The 22,586-nt window shown below is 41.0% G+C and overlaps 1 protein-coding gene across 1 annotated transcript in view; it reads left to right on the forward strand.

Annotated features, from left to right (window-relative positions):
- The window catches only part of ONECUT2 (one cut homeobox 2), a 48,784-nt gene that overhangs the window by 20,682 nt on the left and 5,516 nt on the right, over positions 1–22,586 (forward strand). The gene's annotated exons all lie outside the window — the stretch shown is intronic.

Consider the following 22,586-nt stretch of genomic DNA (forward strand, 5'->3'; position numbering starts at 1 on the left):
AGGGCGAATTGACCCATGATAAGAAATAAATTCAAAATGTAATTAGTCAAATTCAATCACCAAACTTTTTTGTTTAATTGAGAGATGGTTTCCATGACTTACAGTAAATGTGTTACTGTCTTCAATTTGTAAGTTTTATTTGATTTATTTTAGGCCTGCTTGCAATGTGCTGTTAAAGCGGAATCTGCTATACAATCTACCTGAAGAATTGTAACTCAGGAACAGATTGGTGCATCAATGAATTGTACAGAGCTATACAATGGATAGCACCAATTCTTACATTCAGAATGATGAAAGAGTTTTGAATGCAGCTACCTTTAGAAGGTTCTACCAGTACGCCAAAGCAGTTTAGTATTCCAAACCAGGGGTAATACATTTTTAATAAGTAGAGGGCAAGTTACCTGCCCAGTGTCAGGCTTGAGTAACAGGTGTATAAATGTATTAGGGGCAGGGTCCTTGCCAGGACGCAGAGCGGAGCTGCTCTGTGGAGCCTACACGAGTCCAAGCTTGAGGCTCAAAACCACTCAGTGGGAAGGATGACACTTAAATAATCTTGTACCCACACCACACCTCAACTTATGCTTGCATTAGAGTGTAATAAATGGGCCCAATCATTATTGTTGTTGTTGTATATTACATTATTGCTTAGACACCCCAGTCAGGGATCAGCACCCTATTATAATAGGTGTTGTACACACATATAGTAAAGAATAGTCCCTACCCCCAAGAATAACAATCTAATCTAATCTAATCTTTAAATTATAGGTCATATTTATAAGGGACCTATCACTGAGCTACCTTGAGACTTGCTAAACACAGCACATGGACTTAAAGAAAGAAACACCTCAACATCTTCCTTTTCTTCTCTTTCTTCCTTCCATCCTTTCTTTTGTTAATATTAACAAAACAGTTAATATTTTAAAAGAAGCTGAAAGGGGAGGAGAATAGTCTTTATGAATATATTTTAATACAAGAGACGAATACATTTAGGATCTGATCTGAGGCCCATTAAAATCAATGGGAGCCTATCCACTGGATTTTAGTGGACCTTGGAACAGGCCAATAATAAATAAAAGTGTAATTTCTATGGAGTGAAGTACCTTTCTAAAATTATTAATAACGTTAACAAGGTGCTGACTATTAGATTTAATTGCTAATCACTTTAGAACTGGCTTTGTTGCTGAGATTCCAAATATCGAAAGGGTGGCAAACACCGAGGGTAGAGAGGAATTATTTCACGTGGTCCAAGGTGTAGTTGGGATCCTTGAGATGAAATGAAGAAAGGGAAAATTTAGGCTATCAGGACAATTTTCCTGATAATGAGATCTCTGAGGCTGTGGGAAGTCTCCCAGCCTGGGTTAACAGGCTCATGCTACAGGGGCTCAAGATAGCGTGGTAAAAATAGCAATATGAATGTTCTAGCTTTGGCTGGAACTGAGGGTCTCAAGTCTACCTGTCCCTCTGTGCTTGAGATCCTGAACTCCAGCCCAAGCCAGAACAGCCACATTGCTATTTTTACCGTGCTACCTGGAACAATGCTAGCACAAGTCTGATAATCTGCACTGGGAGACTTGCATCCAGCTGCAGTATAAGATATACCCACCTGGGGCAGTGATGGAATCCCCATATATTGGGGCATTTGAAAATAGCCTGGGAAAAGCACTAGAAAATATACCATAGGAACATTCCTACACTGGCATGGGGATTTGGTTAGGTGACCTAAGAGATCTTTCCAATCCATAAAGTCCATTGCCTGATCTTCCCTGAAATAACAGAATCCACACTGGATACTGCATTTTCATTTGTGTGTATTTGATCATGATGGACAAGTGCCTTTAAAGGGCATTCATAAGGATTAAAAAAAAGTCAAGCATGTTTAATGTATGTGTAGCTGACGGAAATAAGCAGATAAACATGTACACGCTGCACACCCTTACAATGTGTTTATTTGTGTCTTCATTCAAATTGTTTCTTGTTACATAATGGGTTTGTACACAGTGGAGTACTTAACCTACTTTATATTGATCTCAATTGCTCTCATTTGTGCATACTTAATTCAGAGAGATAATCAAATTGATTTCTGAGGCCTACTTTTTAAGAGATTGTACTAACACAGACATACAAGAGGTGCCCTAACTAAATTATATCAAAAGAAAAACATTTTAAATCTTTGGAAATTGTTTTGATGGTCATTTCATTGTGTTTAGTATTACTAACATAATTACATTTCCTCCACACTGAGTTCTGTTTGAAATCAAATTGAGAAACATTTTTAAGCTCCATCAGGCAGATAACTTGGTTTAGCTGAATTTGTACTGCACACATATAAAACAACATATGAGAGATCAATATGCATGTCTTACCCTTGCAAAAGATATGAAGAAATTACTTAAATTTAAATTAGAAGGACTGTTTAGTTTTTCATAATAGGTTTGGCTCCTTTACCAGTTAGCAGTTATTTCATGTGTTCATTTCACAGTTCCAAAAAATTGTGGCTTCTTTTGTCGCTATTGTTCTAGTACTAAAAATCAGCAAGTATTGGGGGGTCTATGCACTGAGGAAGGAGAGGATTTGTTTAGGGAGACTGAAGGGAGTAAAAATTAGGAGTGGGGTGATGGTGTGAAATTAAATATGAAATTAAATAGTAATAAGTCATCAGGACCAGATGGTATTCACCCAAGAGTTCTGAAAGAGCTCAGATGTGAAATTGCAGAACTACTAACTGTGATATGTAACCTATCATTTAAATCAGCTTCTGTACCAACTGACTGGAGGATAGCTAATGTGATGACAATTTTTTTAAAAAGCTCCAGAGGCGATGCTGTCAATTACAGGCCAGTATGCCTAACTTCAGTACCAGGCAAATTGGTTGAAACTATAGTAAAGAACAGAATTATCAGACACATTGATGAACACTATTTGTTGGGGAAGAGACAACATGGTTTCTGTAAAGGGAAATCATGCCTTACCAATCTACTAGAATTCTTTGACGGGATCAACTAGCATGTAGACAAGAGTGATCCAGTGGATATAGTGTACTTAGATTTTCAGAAAGCCTTTGACAAGGTCCCTCACCAAAGGCTCTTAAGCAAAGTAAGCTGCCACAGGATAAGAGGTAAGGTCCTCTCATGGATTGGTAACTGGTTAAAAGATAGGAAACAAAGGGTAGGAATAAATGGTCAGTTTTCAGAATGAAGAGAGGTAAATAGTGGTGTCCCCCAGGGGTCTGTACTGGGACCAGTACTGTTCAACATATTCATAAATGATATGGAAAAATGGGTAAACAGTGAGATGGCAAAATTTGAAGATAATACAAAACTCCTCAAGATAGTTAAGTCCAAAGTAGACTGTGAAGAGTTACAAAGGGATCTCACAAAACTGGGTGACTGGGCAACAAAATGAAGATGAAACTCAGTGTTGATAAATGCAAAGTAACGCACATTGGAAAACAAAATCCCAACTATACATATAAAATGATGGTGTCTAAATTAGCTGTTATCACTCAAGAAAGAGATCTTGGAGTCATTGTGGATAGTTCTGTGAAAACATCCACTCGACATGCAGCAGCAGTCAAAAATGCAAACAGAATGTTGGGAACCATTAGGAAAGAGGTAGATAATAAGACAGAAAATGTCATATTGCCTCTGTATAAATCCATGGTACACCCACATCTTGAATACTGCATGCAGATGTGGTCGCCCCATCTCAAAAAACATATATTAGAATTGGAAAAGGTACAGAAAAGGGCAACAAAATGATTAGGGATATGGAACAGCTTCCATATGAGGATAGATTAAAAAGACTGGGACTTTTCAGCTTGGAAAAGAGAGGACTAAGGAGGGATATGATAGAGGTCTATAAAATCAGAACTGATGTGGAGAAAGTAAATAAGGAAGTGTTATTTACTCCTTCTCGTAACACAAGAACTAGGGGTCACCCAATGAAATTAATAGGCAGCAGGTTTAAAACGAACAAAAGGAAGTATTTTATCACACAACACACAGTCAACCTGTGGAACAATTTGTCAGAGGATGTTGTGAAGGCCAAGACACTAACAGGATTCAAAGAAGAACTAGATAAGTTCATGGAGGATAGGTCCATCAATGGCTATTAGCCAGGGCGGGCAGGGATACAAAACCATGCTCTGCAATGTCCCTAGCCTCAGTTTGCCAGAAGCTGGGAATGAGCGACAGGGATGGATCACTTGATGATTACCTTTTCTGTTCATTCCCTCTGGGGCACCTGGCACTGGCCACTGTCAGAAGGCAGGATACTGGGCTAGACGGACCATTGGTCTGACCCAGTATGGCTGTTCTTATGGTCTAAAAAAGGAAAATGTCAGATAAGGATATGAAAAGTGCCCCTTCTGTGAAATGTTCGACACTGTTAAATAGTCTCCCAAGAGACATGGTTAAAGCTCCCTTGCTTCATTTATGTAACATTAGAGATGGAATGAGGAGGGGTTCAGAATGGATTAGGTTTATGTCGGAGTTTGTATTTAAAGAAGAAACAGCAAGGGCTGTGTTCACCCATTTCATCCCTCTGCAGTTAATTGGGCAGGAAGGAAGACAGGAAGGTGTGCAGACTAGGCAAACCCATATAGATCCCTCAAACCCAGGTTAGACTTAGCAGTAGGCGTATGCTGCCTCTTATAAAGGCTGATGCAGTTCCCTCCCCACCAAGTAAACAGAGGGATTGTGCCTCAGAGCTGCTCCTGGGGCAGTGCCACCGTGTGCTTTCCCTTACTTAGCTCACATGCTTATATGCTTTCCTGAATCAGAGCCTAATATACGATGCGTCTTGCCATATGCAGACCTTATTGCGGTTATACTAATGTGTGTGGTTTTGAGTTGAAGCTTTATTTTATTCAAAATCAAAACAAAAGAGAACCAACAAGACGTGTATATGTCAAAGCTAAGTAGCCACATGATCTTATGGTTGTAGCCCTAGACCTTTCTCAAGACTCTCATCCCTTTCTCCTCATTTGCTGCGTCATGTCTAAAATCTAAATTGTAAACTCTTTAGTGCAGGGCTCCGTCTTTTGTTTTCTATGCAAGAACTGGCTGGAACTTATGCAAGGTGCACAGTTAGTGCACAGGATAGCTGCACAGAGAGACAGAATTAAGGTTGCAGAGGCAACCCTAAATCTAGCTTTCCCTAACTTTCAACTTGACTTTGCAATTTAAATAAGGTTCCTTTAACACAGAGTTTTGGTGTGTAATTATTATAACCAAGGTTTCAGAGTAACAGCCGTGTTAGTCTGTATTCGCAAAAAGAAAAGGAGTACTTGTGGCACCTTAGAGACTAACCAATGTATTTGAGCATAAGCTTTCGTGCATCCGATGAAGTGAGCTGTAGCTCACGAAAGCTTATGCTCAAATACATTGGTTAGGCTCTAAGGTGCCACAAGTACTACTTATCTTATTATAACCAAGGTAGCTTTTGGGTGAGCTCGATAATATCTAACGATAAAATACACTAATACTTTGCTATAATATTTTTGCTTCTACTTTCAAATAACACTACAAATTCATAGTACTCAATGGTGGCCTTTGTCAAACCTGTTTCATGAAAGATTTTTCATACTAATTACCTCAGCTTTCCAGTTAATATATTTTTTACGACTCGGTAATCACTTATGCTTTTTACATGTATGGTCACCTTCTTGCAATGCATGCAAGAGTTGATGGCATTTTTTATCCACGAATAAGGGCTCCACTGTGCAAAACATTGAGCTCTGGGCCCCAGCCCTGCAAAGAGACACACGTGCTTAACTTTACATGTGGGAGCCCCCAGTGTCCACCACTGAAGTTAACTGGAGTTTTTCCATTGACTGAAATGAAGTGGGTGCAAACCCTTTGAGTAGTTCCATTTAAATCACTGGGACTATTAATGAGCTTCAAGTTAAGCTTGTAATGCTTCATCAAGCCCAGAATGCTCACTATGCTCCTGCTCCCATTAGTTACTTTACCTAGTGGAAGAAGATAAGATCTGAACAACTCTGCTTGGTGTGGCAAAGGCTGTACCATGCTGAGCACAAAGCATATCACACTAAGGGGAGCTGGTTCTGCGTATGCCCTTCAAATATGGGAGGGAAGTCATACTGAAGGAGACAAATGGGGCCTAAAGGCCAAACTAAGAATGTGATCCCCAGGAGAGATACTCCTTCTCTTATAAGTCTGCCTTTGTGTAAATCCTGGATTGTTCCTAACTAGGATAAAGCTTACTTGGAGTCTGACAGCCACTTTTCTATCCTTTAGAGGTGTCAAGATAAAAATCACCTAGAAAATAGATATCCATTGCACATAACAAAACATGAAGGCAATTGCAGTGCACAAAAAATGTGAACAGCTCTGTCAAAAGTCAGGTCTAACCAGCTCAAAAAGGGGCAGCTCAGAAAAGTGCTTTAATCCAGCATATGAAAAAAATAGAAATCAAGATTTACAAAATAAAATAACAACAATAATAAACACAATGAAACTGAATTTTCTCCCATGAATACTATCTATTCAAAATGACATATGTCATACATACTCCTGTGTTTGTTTGTTTGTTTGTTTGTTTGTTTGTTTGTTTGTAAAGAAAATCCCAGTCCAATCTCATTTTTCAGGGTCTTTTTTTTTTTAAATAAAATAAGTTTCCACAGTAAAATATATTGCACAATGCAGGCTTACTCTATATAGAATTTACAGAACAATTGTTCTGATTTTCTCTTTTTTTGTGGGGTCATTGCAAATAGATTTAAATGGATTTCTCGGTGATGATAGGTTTTTTTCACTAAGAAGATATCCCATCAGAAACTCTTGGGCTCTGTTCTGATCTAATTCAAATTGCTTTAAACCAGGATTGAATCTATTGAAGTCATATTTAGATTGTAAGCTCTTCAAGGCAGGGATTCTGTACTTCTCTGTGTTTGTATAGCCTGTAGTCCAATCAGGCTCCAGACTTGTTTGATCCCCAGACACCACTGCAATAAGAATGATTAATAATAGTAATAATTAATAATTGGAGTTACAGTAGTATAAAACTAGTGTGAGTGAGAGCAGTCATGCCTTAAAGTTTCAGACATATATGTTTTATATTTTCAGTGAATCATTTTACTGGTTCTTTAATCAGTTTTATGGTTGTGACAAAAACATCCCCAAAACAGATCAGTCTGACTTATGTTCATTGATAACTGTGGGCTTCATCCTCAGACATTAGCATCTAAATAGAACATCCAGATGCCATTAAAAGTGTCTCATCAGAATGGAAAATGGACTTTTAGGTTTCTAAATAAGCATAAGTGCCCTCATATGAAATGTGGATGTTATAATTAGCTTCCCAATTGAGTTTGGAGTTTTAAAATTGCCACCATGAGTATTATTTTGTTATAGTGTATTCCTGGGGCTAGATTCACAAAGGGATTTAGGCACCTAGAAAATCACTGGGATTCACAAAGGCTGAACCTAGATTACCTATACAATGAATGGGGAGAGACAGAGTGCCTAAGAATGGGATTAACAAAAGCCAGCTTGCTGCCCCACTTTAGATCGCCGATGGGAGAGACCAAAGAAATGGTTATGTGCTAAACACTGCCCCTCTCAGGGAGATGGACACTGGGGTGCAGAGGGGCACCTGTCTTCACTTGGGATTCACAGTTGTGAACCTTCTCCTGGAGTCAGACATCTAAATGTTCGCAGCAGCAGGATGTAGAGTTAGGTGGCTCTGAGTATACGTACATGATTCAGCCCTGAAAGCAGGGAAGTGCCTATCTTCCCCCAGTTCATGAATCTCACTGGGGCTAAGGTATCTGAATACTTAGAGTGAGGCAGCCATGCACCTGCTCAGAGGCAGAGACATTGGTGTCTAGGGAACTTTGTGTGCAATAACTTAGGGGCTAAGTGAGTTTAGGTGGCTGCCGAGAGTGGAGTTTGTCAATGCCAGTGGCACCTAAGTCTGGGACACAAAAATCTAAAATAGCTGTTAGGCTTTTAAGTGCCTTTGTGAATTTAGCCCCTGCAAAAATAATTTATGTCACATTGCCAGAGGTTGGTGGAGAAGGGAAACAGTGTCTAGCCACTTGCTCCAGTTTTTTACATGTACGTCTGGTGGGGCTTACTCGCTTGCATCAGTGCGGAAGGTTGACACTATCTTTGGCTCCAGCCCCTTCTGCCAACCGCCTCCCTCTGGCCCCAGGTTGTCGGGGTCTTAGGCCTTGGCCAAGTCACCTAATTTCACACCCCTTCCGTGGTATCATAAATCCAGCCAAAACTGAATAGTCCTCTGCCATCTTGAGATACTGAAGTCTTGTCTTGTCTTCTCTATTTACAGACCCTATCTCGGGGCTTCCTTTCCAGTAGCCTGCACTGCCCCGGTTGTGTCTGTGTACCCCAACCCTGGGATTCTCTCCATCAGACATACCTGTCTCCTCCTCTGTCATCTCTCTCTCAACTGAGCTCCTTCAGTCTACTTATTATGGCTTAGCTCCTTCCCCTCCAGCCAGGTGCCAATTAGCTACTCACCTTCCCAGGTTCCAGTTCCTAATTGGGCATATTCACTAGCAGACCCTATCTCAAGGCTTCTCTTGCAGGAGCCTATGCTGGCTCTGTAGTGTGCTGTCCCATTGCCTCTGTTTGTGTATCCTAACCCTGGGCTTCTCTCAATGAGACACACCTGTCTCCTCTGCCATCTCCTTCTCTCAACTGAACTCCTTCAGTCTACTTATTATGGCTTAGCTCTGTCCCCTCTGGCTGGGAGCCAATTAGCTACTCACCTCCCTAGGTGCAGAGCACGAGTAACTGGATGCATTCGCTAGCTTTGCAGATGATGGGGGTTAAGCCTCATGACAGTACCATAGGGCAGAATGGCCCCATATGACATTTCTTTTCCTTTCTTTCAAGCTCCAGCAGCTTCTGCTTCTGAGATATATCTTTGTGCATTGACAGGCTTCCTGTATTGTTGTTAAAGTTAATAACTCTGTGAAGGATTTCACCACATCTCAGAGCCACACCATGTTGTTTTTCTTAATGATGCTCATATTTGGCTGTTCCAGGGAAGTGCCTCATAAAGGCATTACATTCTTCTTGTTTCCTGTGTTCTTCTCTTAAGTCTGGGCAGATGACTACATTAGAGTGATCTGAGGATGGACATTGAACTGCCAATGGAGTGACTTATTGCCTTCAAGACGTGTTCCAAAAAAAAAGTTTTATTGAATGTCAGTTGCACCTATCACATTTGCCAGTCAGAGACAAACTGGATCCTTGATAGAATAATTCTTGATACTTTCTCCTCCACTAACCCTTTGTCTGCATTTTCTGTTTGGATTATAAGCTTTTCTGGAGCAGGACTCTGTTTTTCTATGTGTATTGTATGATACTTTGCACAGTTGGGCCCTCATCTTAATGGAGGCCTCTAGGCGCTGCTATAATAAAATAATAACACTAACAAGGATGATGACGAGCAGGAGAAGTATATGTTTTTGTCATTGTGCTTTCATCTTTCTTACATTTCTAGGTTGTTGAACAAATTGGGACTTTTTGATATTACTAAAGAAAAGTGACATGCAATTTTCCCTGTAAACTAGTGCCGGTATATAGTGCCAGTATTTTGTATTGCTTCAGACAAAAAGGCATTTGCCTTAATTCCAGTCATACCTGTGCTCTCCTAACTATTTACGTCTAGAGCTGTGTGGTGTAGTGTAGTAACTAGTTTCTGTGGATAATTCTTTCTTTGTAGATTGTGCACAAGCAATTTGTTGGGAATATTCAGTCCTCAAAGTTTGAGTTATTTTTTTTTTTAGTTTTGACTGGATATATAGCCACATGCTATGTTTCTGCTGGAAAAAAACATAACTCTTCGAATCAAGTTTCTAGTGCATGTATACATGTTCCAGAATTCGAAACAAATTGCAACATTCTTCATTATTTGCTTTAAATTCACTATTTCCACAAATATTCCTGCCAGCTGACTCATTCACTAGAAAAGGGGCATAGGCATGGGCAAAACTGATTCACATAAAAATCTGAACAAATATTAGAGGAAAAGCATTTCGCACTAAATGTCCAGTTCTAATGACAACTCCAGAATGTATCTTGTGATACATACACAGTAAACTGGTCTCTTAAAGATGCCTTGGAATATGTAATATAATACAGTAAAATTCTCAATGCCAGGTCGTCTGGGTGGCTCAGAGGATGTGTACTAGGGTAGGAAGATTTTCACCTCTACATTATCAGTTTGTATCTAGTCCTAGGTGATAGTGACCAAAAGTCATTACCATCTTAAAGCCATCCAGTGGCCCAGATGGAATGACTTGGTGGTCTTAGTCTAAATTTACTGGACACAGGTGTCTCATCACAAAATCACCACTGCAGATGATGCTAACTGGCAGTCTTTTTGGCAAGCTCTGTAGAGAGACCAAGGATGGAATGAGCCTGGAACAAGAATTACCCTCTCATTCCTAGACTTCATCCCACCAAGTCAGGTCCAATGAGGGGAAGTTTGTACTGTTGTTCAGAGTTACTGTACCTGTTCAGTTGATAAACAGAAGACTTCATCCTTCAGGCAGCTTTCATGAACACTAAATTCACATATAAAAGTAATATATTCAGAGCAAAGCTATGTAATAGCTGCTGTATATGTTAGAAAGGAAAAAATGAGAGCCTTATTTTGCTGTCACTGAGTTCTAGATCCAGCAAAGCACTTTAGCACATGCTTCACTTCTAGCCTGTGAGTCGTCTCACTGAAGTCAATGGAATTAAATCGGAACTTGTGTGTAAGTGCTTTGCTGGATCAGGGTTTAACACCAGTTTAACTCCATTGACTTCACTAGAGTTTCTCTGGGTTTGCAGTGGTGCAAGTGACATCTGTGTCAGAACCTGAGTCTTCGGCCAAATTTTGATACAGTTAGACCTGTGAAAAGCTGGAGTAACTATGAAGATTATTCTAAATTGTAACCACTGTAACTGAGATCAGAATCTGGCTCTCTATGGTGGAAAAAATGTATCTTTTAATCCATGAAGGTTGATTAAAAATACATAACTGCACAGCTTGATAGACTGGCTCCATTTGCTCCTGTCTCAGCCTCACTTTTCAGATTGAACTGCAGACTTCCCACTTTGATTCTGCATTCCAGCGCCTTCATATCTAAAGTGACATTATAAGAAAGCAACCATGACAAACTCTTTGGTTTTTTAAATTCTGGTGATTTTTTTTAAAAGTTCTGCTGCTTTCAGATCCCATTATTTAGTTTTTTGTTGTTTAAATCAAACCCACTGTCCTTATTTAGGAAGGACAGTCCTTCTTTTACAGAAAAATGTTGAAGGCCTGATTCACCACTGTGCTGCTACCATTTTATGCTAGTGTAGCTCCATTGAAGTCAATGATTTTATGCATGTGTAAAACTGGAGTAACACAGTGGTGAGTCAGGCTATGACCCTTTTTCAAAGTGTTCCTATAGAAACTCCTATTTTCTCCAGTGCAGCCTAGTGCAAAGAAAGATGCGTCTGTGTTTCTTGCTCCAAATGTCCACAGTTAAAGCTCACAGTTATTGCCAACTACCTATTGTCTTTTACAGACAACATTCAATATTAATTCCAGTACATAAAATCAAGACTTTTCTAAAATCAAGATGGCTCCTTCCTCTCCCTCCTTAAAAATGAATCTCGCTCTGTAGGCAAGTTTCCTAGACAATAACTGTATCTCACAAGAGAGTTCCCACTCCATTTTTCCTTTCTGATAAATGCACATCAAGGAAAACATTTGCCTTTATGGTTCCTTTTCAAGAGCAAACTTAACGGTTCAAGGAAAGTATTTACTGAATGCATTGAGAAGCACGTAGCTTTGCATTATTTATTATTAGATACCAATAACTGTAATACACAGAATGTCTTTGGACATAAATTAGTGATGTTAGAAAATATCATAGTCCTCCCAATGTCCCAAAACCTATTACAAACTGCAGTGAATATGTAAGAGCGCATCATATTCCTTGCCTTTCATTGGCATATCATGGAATTGGATTTGAGACAAAAGACTTAGTAAAATACCATATGGAAAAATCCAGTATGACTACATTAAAACCTTCTTTTTCTCTCAGACATATAATAAAACGTTATTTTGGATAGCATTATCTGGTAGCTTAAGGGTGGAATAAAAGCTTTGGGATACAGAAGAGACCCCTCAGTGGGAAAGAGCATGAGTTTGAAAGTATGTTTATAGAGAGCTCCAGAGGGAATAAGGAAGGAGTTCATGGGTGGCAGAACTTGTGTGGAAGAGAATACTCAGGAGGAGAACTAAGGAGTGGGCCGGAGATTAGACAAATGGAAACTCTGTGGGGAAGTACTGGGAGAAGTTGAGTCGAGATCATGGAGAAGTCTTGGTGAGGGGACGAGAAAGCTCAGTGGTCACTGGGGGAACAGATGGCAAACCAGGTTCCTCCTATGAGCCCTTACCACATTAGCCGGGGAAACCAGTGGTTTTTAAATCATACATTCTCCACCCTCAAATTCCAGACATCTTTTAGTGCTTTAGATCTGGTCCATGACTGAAATCCAGTCATGTCCTAAGGCTCCATTTACTCCAGTGTAGCTGCACCAGCTTACACCAAGGCTGAATTAGGTCATTGCATGTTTACCTCTGTCCGAGACTTCAGAATGCTTTTTTCCCTTTCTGGACTACCTGATGATTGGAGGAAAAGGTTGTCTTGTAGCAAAATTATCACAATGAAATCTTCTGTTTTCATTGGGCCTGATTCTCCCTTGATTTACAACAGTATGAATCAGGAGTAACCCACTGAAACCTTTCATATTACACCAGTGTAAAACCAGTGTGAGATCAAAATCAGGGCCATTGTGTTTTCAAAGTAATATCACAGGAAAAGTTGTGTTTATGTAAAAAAATAGTGTAAAGTGTTTTGTGATATGGTTTGCATTAAATGTGCCATACAAAATATAGTTTTGTACCATATCACACAAGATAATTCATGCAAAATTTCACATGATGCCCAGGAAGAAAATGATGGCAGATGATAGAAGGAGAGAAAAGGGACAAAACTAAGAGGAGGAAGGAAAGAAGAGGTGAGAAAAGAAAAACATGGAGAGAAGGCACAGTAAGAATGGAGAAAATAGAGAGAGAGAGCAAGAAAGAAAGGAGGAAGAAAACCAGTTGGAAAGTGGAGAGAGAAAGAATAGAAGAAAGAAATCAACCTGAAATAAAAATTAATGAAAAATTTAGCTAGTGAGATGACATGACGAATGGAAAAAGAAAGGCAAGTTATAAAATATAAAAAGCAACAGGCGAGAACAGGTTGCAGCCACACATATAGAGACAGTGACATGCTGACAACATTTTAATAAGGGGTTTGTTCAAAAAAATTCGGCCAGTCTTCATCATGCGTGAGATATTTCCTGAACTAAATACTGGAATATGCTCCCCAGTGCACAAAAACAAAACAAACAAAAAACACCATCAATTTCATACTTTTCCCCTCTTACTCTACTCTCCACCCCTTGCCCCAAATATGTTAGTTCAATAGGACTTGGTTATTTGGAGGTGGGCAGAGGGGGAAGGAATGTGTGAAAAATTATTTCTGTCCCATAAGTCCATAATTTCCATAATCTTCCCCCATCAAAATAAAAGTCATTAGTTCCCAAACCAAGTCTAAGAAGAAGTTACAATATAATACAAAAAAGAATCCGGGGAAAGCAGAGATGTAAAACAATAAGACAGTGGAGAAATAAACAAGACCGGGAAATATAATGGAAATTAGATAAATGAGGGTAGGGGACATTTATTTTTATCATAAATAGAAGAAAGAGCTTTGAGCTTTGTTTTGTTTGTTGTCATAATTAGAGAAGGCCCCCAAGCTATACCGTTCAGATCCAATCTAAGCTTTTCCAAAGTTTGGGGGTGTTTGGATCAGGAGTTCTGATTCATCCCTTTAAGTCAGAGTCATGAAATTCTGGATCCAGGTCTAAACTTTCCCAGGGTTTGGGGTATTTAGATATCGGGATATAGTTTAGTCCTGTTATGGAAAAAGAGGCCAGTGGGAAAGCTCAGGTGGGGCACTGAATCCCACTCAGAACTTGCCCAAAGTGCATGGCTGTTGAGAGAAAGGACTGGTTTGTGGTAAGGCACAGCACTAGGCCTCAAGAGATCAGGATTCAATTCCTGGCTTTGCTAGAAACTTCCTTTTTGACCTTGTGCAAGACACCTGGGCCCAGATTTTCAAAAAGAGCTCAGGACCCAGAAGCTACCACTGTGACACTTACACCTAAGCTTTCAAATGAGCTCAACACTCCATTTGCTGAACTCTTTTGAAATTCTGGCACTCTCTGTGGGTGCTGAGCTCATTTTGAAATTCTGGTCTTTAGTCTCTCTGTGCCTCCATTACTCATCTGAAAATGGAAATAATCATACTTCCCTTCTCTTTTGTCTATTAAATGTGTAAGCTCTTCAAGGCAAGGCAGTCTCTTGCTTTGTATATGTACAGCACCTAGCACAACGAGACTCCAACTTTTGTTGACTATTGTAATACAAATAATAATAACCTGGTGGGTTGGTTCAGGCCCATCTCTAGTACCAGAATAATATAATAATAACATTACACATTTAAATGGTCTTTTCCAGCCAAAAGCACTTTCCAAATGCTGGACAAAATCCGCCTTTTGTTAATAGTGGCCACGTACTGGAGGAGGACAAAGGGAATTGGCTTTGCTGTAGGTCTCAGAGCCACCCTCCTGAGGTAAAGTAGGGTGACTTATTGTGACCAGGGGGACGCATGGTGTAGTGCATGTTACCTCTGCTCTGAAATGGAAATATATGTGTCCCCTCTCAGGTATGTGCTGCAGCATATGCAAAAAGGATTAAGAAACCATGGCTTCAAACCAGCAGAATTTACCCTGAGGGTCTATGGATCACCAGCAGGCTTGTTAGTAGGGTCTTCTCCTAGCACTCAAAAGCTCCAGGAAAGTGTCCTCCACTGGTGGATTGTCAGAGAGGCACTCCTTGAGCACCCTTTCGCCACTAGTCCATCCCTGCTACAAAAGTGCTGCATCTCTTACATGCCGTCAACTCTGGAGCGGGAGGGTGGACAGCAAGTGTGGCCCTGACTTTGCCTAATTTTACAGTTAATCTCTCCTTTTGGACATGCGTAGGATCCATATACAGTTATGGGTCCACTATGACTTACACTGAAGTCTCAGTGTGTTGCATGAAAAGGAATCATGCCATGTGCACTAGTTTTCTTTCTGATGCTTATGCCATAAAAGCAATTCCCACTTACAGTCTCTGAGTATTGCATTCATTGTCCCCGCATTTGACATGGCAGCTGTCATTCTGGCATAATGAGGATCTCTGTGAAGCTCAAAAGCTTGTCCCTTCCACCAACAGAAGTTGGTCCAATTAAAGATATTACCACACCTAGCTTGTAACTCTGGCATAAGTAAGGGCAGAATTGTGACCATTCCTTTCCTTACTCCTCAGCATAGGCTAAGAGCGCTGCAGGTCACAGCATGGGGAGTCAGAGCAGCCTCCTGCATGCCTATTCCTCATTCATCATAGGTGGGCAGGAGTGGGCGGGCAGGGAAGGGAGGAAAATCAGGGAGGCAATAGTGACTCTGAATTACAATCTAATCCAAAAATACAGGTAGAGATAAAGAATTTCATTTCAAAGGGCCTGACTCTGACCTTACACTCAGTGTAAAAGAGGAGTAACTCCACTGAAGTTAATTGTGTTACATTGGTATAAAACTGGTGTAAGAGACAAATCAGGCCCAATTAATTCAATTAAGTGCACACCTTCTTGCACAAATCCAAAGAAATATGGTGATGTGCAGAAATGATCTTGTCAGTGCAATTTCAGCTATATACCCAACTGAGCAATCAGGCACACAGCTGTGCCTTATTGCAATAGGTGCAGGTGGATGCACCTCCATCAACATCGATTTAGTTTACACCCATTTCCATCCAGTGTGAAGGGAGGCAGATGAGTCAGATCCTGTTTCCAGTTCCAGAGATGCTAAATTTTCAAACTTAAGTGCCTAAAGTTAGGTTAGCTCCAACAGCACATCTGCAAATCCAATCACTTATCTAATAGGAATATTTTGGTCTTAGCATGTTACCTAAGCATGTTAAAATGTGGATTTTGTGCAGTTACCTCTATCAGTCTAGTTTTAGCCTTGGACACATTATGAAGATGACATTGGTTTTCCTGCTAGAAGTTCTCCTCCTGCTAATGGATAAAAAATCAGCTATTTATACTGAACTTTTTAAGATCCATTAGCAGCCTTTGATGTCATTGATCTGTTGACCCACCCACCCTCATGAATTCTGACAGGCGTGGATGGAATTCCTCTTGGGTGGCTTCCTCCTTTTCTTTGTGAGATGGGTAATGCTCAGTGTGAGGTAATTACACTCCCTTACCCCAGGCTCCCTTGTGTAGGATCCTGCACAGGGGCACTGGGACAATTTGTATATTAGGGGTGCTGAGAGCCAGTAAACCAAACTGTAAACCCTGTGTATAATGGAAACCACTTCAAGCCAGAGGGTGCAGCAGCACCCCTAGTTCCAGCACCTATTATCTTCAGTACTTCTATTCTGTCACCTCTGCAGTTCAGTTTATATGAGTCTGCTGGCGGGATTGGTCAAGACTGACCAACCTGATTGCTTTTGATGATGAGATAACTGGCTCTGTGGATATGGGGAAAGCAGTGGATGTGATATATCTTGACTTTAGCAAAGCTTTTGATACGGTCTCCCACAGTATTCTTGCCAGCAAGTTAAAAAAGTATAGATTGGATGAATGGACTATAAGGTGGATAGAAAGCTGGCTAGATTGTCGAGCTCAAGGGGTAGTGATCAACGGCTTGATGTCTAGTTGTCAGCCTGTATCAAGCGGAGTGGCCCAAAGGTCGGTCTCGGGGCCGGTTTTGTTCAACATCTTTATTAATGATCTGGATGATAGGATGGATTGCACCCTCAGCATGTTCACAGATGACACTAAGCTGGGGGTGAATAGGTAGATATGCTAGAGGGTAGGGATAGGGTCTAGAATGACCTAGACAAATTGGAGGATTGGGCCAAAAGAAATCTGATGAGGTTCAACAATGACAAGTGCAAAGGCCTGCACTTAGGACGGAAGAATCCCATGCCCCGCTACAGGCTGGGGACCAACTGGCTAAGCAGCAGTTCTGCAGAAAAGGACCTAGGGATTACAGTGGATGAGAAGCTGGATATGAGTCAGCAGTGTGGCCTTGTTGCCAAGAAGGCTAATGGCATATTGGGCTGTATTAGTAGGAGCATTGCCAGCAGATCGAGGGAAGTGATTATTCCCCTCTATTAGGCACTGGTGAGGCCACATATGGAGTGTTGCATCCAGTTGTGGGGCCCCCACTACATAAAGGATGTGGAAAAATTCGAGAGAGAATCCAGCGGAGAGCAACAAAAATGATCAGGGGGCTGGGGCACATGACTTACAAGGAGAGGCTGAGGGAACTGGGCTTGTTCAGTCTGCAGAAAAGAAGAATGAGGGGGGATTTGATAGCAGCCTTCAACTACCTGAAAGGGGGTTCCAAAGAGGATGGAGCTCAGCTGTTCTCAGTGGTGGCAGATGATAGAACAAGGAGTAATGGTCTTAAGTTGCAGTGGGGGAGGTTTAGGTTGGATATTAGGAAACACTATTTCACTAGGAGGGTGGTGAAGCACTGGAATGGGTTACCTAGGGAGGTGGGGGAATCTCTATCCTTAGAGGTTTTTAAGGCCAGGCTTGACAAAGCCTTGGCTGGGATGATTTAGTTGGGGATCGGTCCTGCTTTGAGCAGGGGGTTGGACGAGATGACCTCTTGAGGTCTCTTCCAACTCTAATCTTCTATGATTCTATGATTATGAGATGTTTTGAGCTGCAGAACCATCAGTATACTGTAGTCAATTGAAGTTAATGGAGTTGCATCGACCTACACCTGTTTGAATAGGGCACATCGTACACCTGATTGCTCAGTTGAGTGCACAATTGGGATTGCGCTGTGGAGCTCATTTGTGCACATGACAATATTTAATTGGATTTGTTCATGAACGTTCATTTCCATTTATGTTGCTGACCATGGTCCTGTTAGGAGGCTCCCCCATTCCTCACTTAGGCTGCAGAGGAAGTTTAGCCTGTCAGAAGAGTCAGATGCTTTGGAGGCTGCTTCCATCCCGCTCTAATCAGCCCGGACAAGCAGGTTCTTCACTGACTCCCTTTAGAAAGCCTCGTAGACTAGTCACAGGCAGTATCTTAGTCTGCACAAGAAGTTCTAAATGCTTTCCTATGGGGCCCCACGTCTGTAATCACCCTGTGCTTCATCAAACAATCATGGGCCATCCAGAGAGCTGTGGATGGGCCATGCATGAGGTGGCTGAACGTATATACAGAACAGCCTATATGCACTGTTGTGGTGGACAGAATCCAGCCCATTCTGCAGCCAGCCCCAGGCTGAAACAGGAGCCATGACACCTAGGCACCCCCCTTCTCCTCTCACTTACTATTGAAGTCAATGGAGTTTTGCTACTGTAAAACTGGTATCAGAGGAGAAGCAGCCCCCCCAGCTCTCCTCAGCCTGATACTAAGGCCCGCTGTATTCTGCTCTAAGAATAGCAAGCATGGAGCTAGTCATATGGAGTTCCTCAGCTATCCCAGTCCACAGTTGCCTTATCCAGTACATTGGAAACACTGATTCCACTGAATTGGGGCCTGCTATGGCCCTTTGGCCTTTGATGGAATTTTGTCGCTAAACTGCTGATCCACCCTAACAAATGACATTGTAAAAAGAGCCTCCTGGAGTTCCATATTCATTGTAATATGCAGTCCAAATTATGCCATCAGCCGCATCTCTGCCACCCATTGTCTTCAGATTGAGCCCTCAGCGACACCTGTGCAACCCCACTAGCCTTAAATTAATCTGAGGACATCAGTTTGCCTGAAGAACCTGTGACAAGTTTCAAGCAAACCAGCTCTAAATAGGGTTTCGTTGAGTCTCATACCATAATTGACAGGTTATGTTGGATTTTAAATTAACCATAAAACCTGTTTCTTTACTGGGTGTGAATCAAATAACCAGTTTATCTGTTACAGATAGAAGGGGGAGTTGGGAATGGTGTCTCTGCTCATGTTGCTAGGAGGTTGGAGAGAGGTCCCTTGTGGAGCGTGGAGCATGGTGATTTAGGAAGAAAATGTTAATTCCTAATAGGGCTGGTTGGAAAACAATTCCATTTTGCAAAAAAAAAAAAAAGGGGGGGGGGTTATGAAATGGGACGCTATCACAGATACTCTACCCCCGAGTGTGCATATACTTGATGTGGATTTTTTAGCAACAGCAAAAAATGCCATGAAGGGGTTATCTCATATGTTTTTTTCTTCTAACTGCAATTTACAGTAATCCGTGGAAGCTTGAAACTGAAATCTGGTTTCATATGACAAAATTTTGTCTTCTGTCGCACACAAATTGATTTGCTATTGTAGGGTTGTTCATGAATTTGGGGCACCTACGCTTGATCTTTCCTGTTTCATAAGAAGATCATTGAAGTATTTGTGATTTTGACGGGGAGGTTTGAACTGACATACCTAGCTCAATCTTGCAAGGTGCTGAGCATTCTGGTCCTAATCCAGCAAAGTATTTAAGCATGTGCTTAATTTTAGCAATGTGATTAGCCTCATTGCTTTCCATGGGGTTAGTCATTTATTTAAAACTAAGAATGTGTTTGAGTGCTTTGGTGGATCAGGGCCAGAGTATTCAGCACCTTGCAGGATCAAAGCCAGAAAGAATTGCGTAGAGTTTGCAGACAGACAGAGGAAAAGAAAAGGTGAGTGACATTTCGGGCCTACTGACCTTGACAATGGCCCTTTTAAGTTGTTGATCAAAAAATGTTATTCTGAGACTGATTGAATCAAGGTTTTAAAGGGCATGCTGATAATTCTCTATCTAAGGTAGCTATCTAGGGTTTCTCCATAATGCTCAGCATCATAGAATGCAAGCTCTGCATCTAGATCACCTCATACAGCACAAATAAAAAAATAAGAAGGATATTGCATCATTAAATGTACTTTTTAAACAGGGGTTTTAGTTTTAACTGAATTTTCTTGGTTTTGTGTTTTTAATATTAAATAATTAACATGGGATAATACAATCTGCATATCATTTGAGGAATTTATAATTTGATGTGGGGAACTGGGAGGTTTTTTTTGTTTGGATATTTCTGGGGTTTGGTTGGTTTGGTTTTGGTTTTTGTGGGGAGTTTGGGCTAGGCTAGTGAAAATAAAATTGCTGAACTTTAGGTCTGCTTTCCATTTGAATAATATTAAAAGACTGGCTTGACCTCTATGTCTCATTCATGTTACACCTTCCCAGTAGCAATGCAGGAATTTCAAAAGGTCCAGAAGTTTAGTTCGTGGTCTGATAAACATCAAGACTTTTGATTCTTAGCTGAACTTTATTGGAACATCTCAAGTCTGCAAAATGTGCCTGGAAATCTCAAGAGAATAAACATGCTTGACAGCTTTCTGGTACTTCTTGTCCCCATTTGGGCTATAAATAGCACCACAACTCTTGGCATGTTTCAGCAGCTCTTTTCCTGGTTGTAGCTGGTGCAGATATGGATGAAAATGACAAATAATAGGAGATGTGGAGAAAAGTATCCAGACAGTTCTAAATTTCAAAAAATGGTTTAGTTCGGCTGAAGTTTGGGGTAAAGTTGGGGTAAACCCTTCCAGATTTGCATCTACGATAAGAGCTTTAAATGGTATGAATGAGTAATTTGTAAAAAAGTAATAATAACACTTTTCACTCCTTTCACTCTAAGGCGAGGATCTCAAAGCGCCTTAGAAACATTAATGAACTAAGTCTCCCAACACCACTGTTAAGTAGGTATTCCTTGTCCCCATTCTACAGAGTGGGAAGCTGAGGCCCAGAGAGATTAAATGGTTTGCCCAAGGGCACACAGAACTCTGTGGCAGAGCTGAGACTGGAACACAGCTCTTCAGAGGCCTAGTCCTGGCCTGTCCTCTAGAATGCTTCCTCTACTTTTCCACATTTCTAGTTAGCGACACAGGTGTCTGACAGCATTTGGGGCCAAACCATCCTCTCTCGTGACAACACACAGGAAGAGGAAAGCTAGGGAAAATTTGAGTGCAGAGCACAGAGAGCCAGAATTTTACACTAAGGTGCTTTTGAAAATCCCACTAAGCCCCCATCTGCATTTTTAGGCACCAAAATACCATTAAAAATCTGGCCCAGACTTCATAGTTCAAGGCATAGGAGTTGGACATAGTCCTCTATCCAGACGTATGTCCTGAGGTCTGTAGGGGGAAGTTCCATAGATTTTTAGGGGATTTGTGCAGACAGCCTCCTCTCCATGCTAAACTGTGAGCATCCCTTCCTAACCTTGGTGAGTCCATGCCTTTCTACTCCCTCTTCAAGGTTTGCAGCAGGAATTAATGCTGGAACTGTCAGCATTCACTCCCTCTGGAATTTCCCATGGAAATTACGTTGATTTGCTAGCAGATAATAGTGTGGAGGGCTGTCTGCTAGATTCAAACTGCTACCATGCTGACGTATCCTTTCAATCCGCAGAGCTCCAGATGGATGGTGTCTGTGTGGTGAAGCTTTGTAAGAAGGGGGGTGGATTATGCTGGTTCAGCTCTCTACCTTCTCCTGTACGTTTACACAGCAGATTTTTACCTTCACCTCACCACTGCAGTGCCTTTTGCAGTTCACTGGAGTGCATATGTAATTTTAGACCTAAGAAAAGGCTCTTTGCCCCAACATGCCCATGGAGTACATGCTCTGCATGCATATAGTAGTCATTTCCATTTTGTATTTCTTCTGTGCATAGATCCACTTCCTAAATGGTTCCATTGACATAATGGACTAACAGCCTCCACAATTTCGTTTGCAAAATAAAATCTGAGCCTATTGTGTGTTATAAGAGCACGCAAAAAGTATCTGAAAACAGTGACACTCTCTGTTAGCTAGTGGGAAGGGTGAGGCAGATATAGTTTGAATTTTCTTTTCTAGGCTGAAATTTTGTATTCTACATTTCAGATCATGAAGCGAATTTTATGGAGGAGTTATGTTTCTGAAAGGGGGCCGTTTATAACAGGAATAGACCTAAAAGCCTACAATTTTTAAAGAGGATAGTGATTTTTTTTGAGAGCCTTAATTTTTGGATGACACCTGAGGGTGCCTAATTTTCAGTGGATGGGTGCTCAGCGCCTAGAATTGGAGTGACTCAAAGTCACTAGTCATTTTTGAAAAATCAGGCCTTTTAGCTGTGGTTGGGACCAAAGTCACCCCTATAGGATTCCTCCTAGAAAGCTTTTTCAAGTACTAATTGTTTACTCAGTATTAATTCAGATCATTGATCTCTTTGGTTTTACTGCCCACATTAGGCATATCAGTGACTCGCATTCTTAAGAGATGAACCTGAGAACGGTGGTTATTGACAGCGTTACAATTTGCACAATAAAGTTTAACAGTTTACATCCACTGTACAGTTTTATCAATGTTTTCACTGTATCACCTGTTCAGTTTATTGGTACTTCTGCAAACATTGATTCTTTCTCTCTCTCTCTC

This window comes from Lepidochelys kempii, chromosome 5 (genome assembly GCF_965140285.1).
Source record: "Lepidochelys kempii isolate rLepKem1 chromosome 5, rLepKem1.hap1, whole genome shotgun sequence".
NCBI classification, from domain to species: Eukaryota; Metazoa; Chordata; order Testudines; family Cheloniidae; genus Lepidochelys; species Lepidochelys kempii.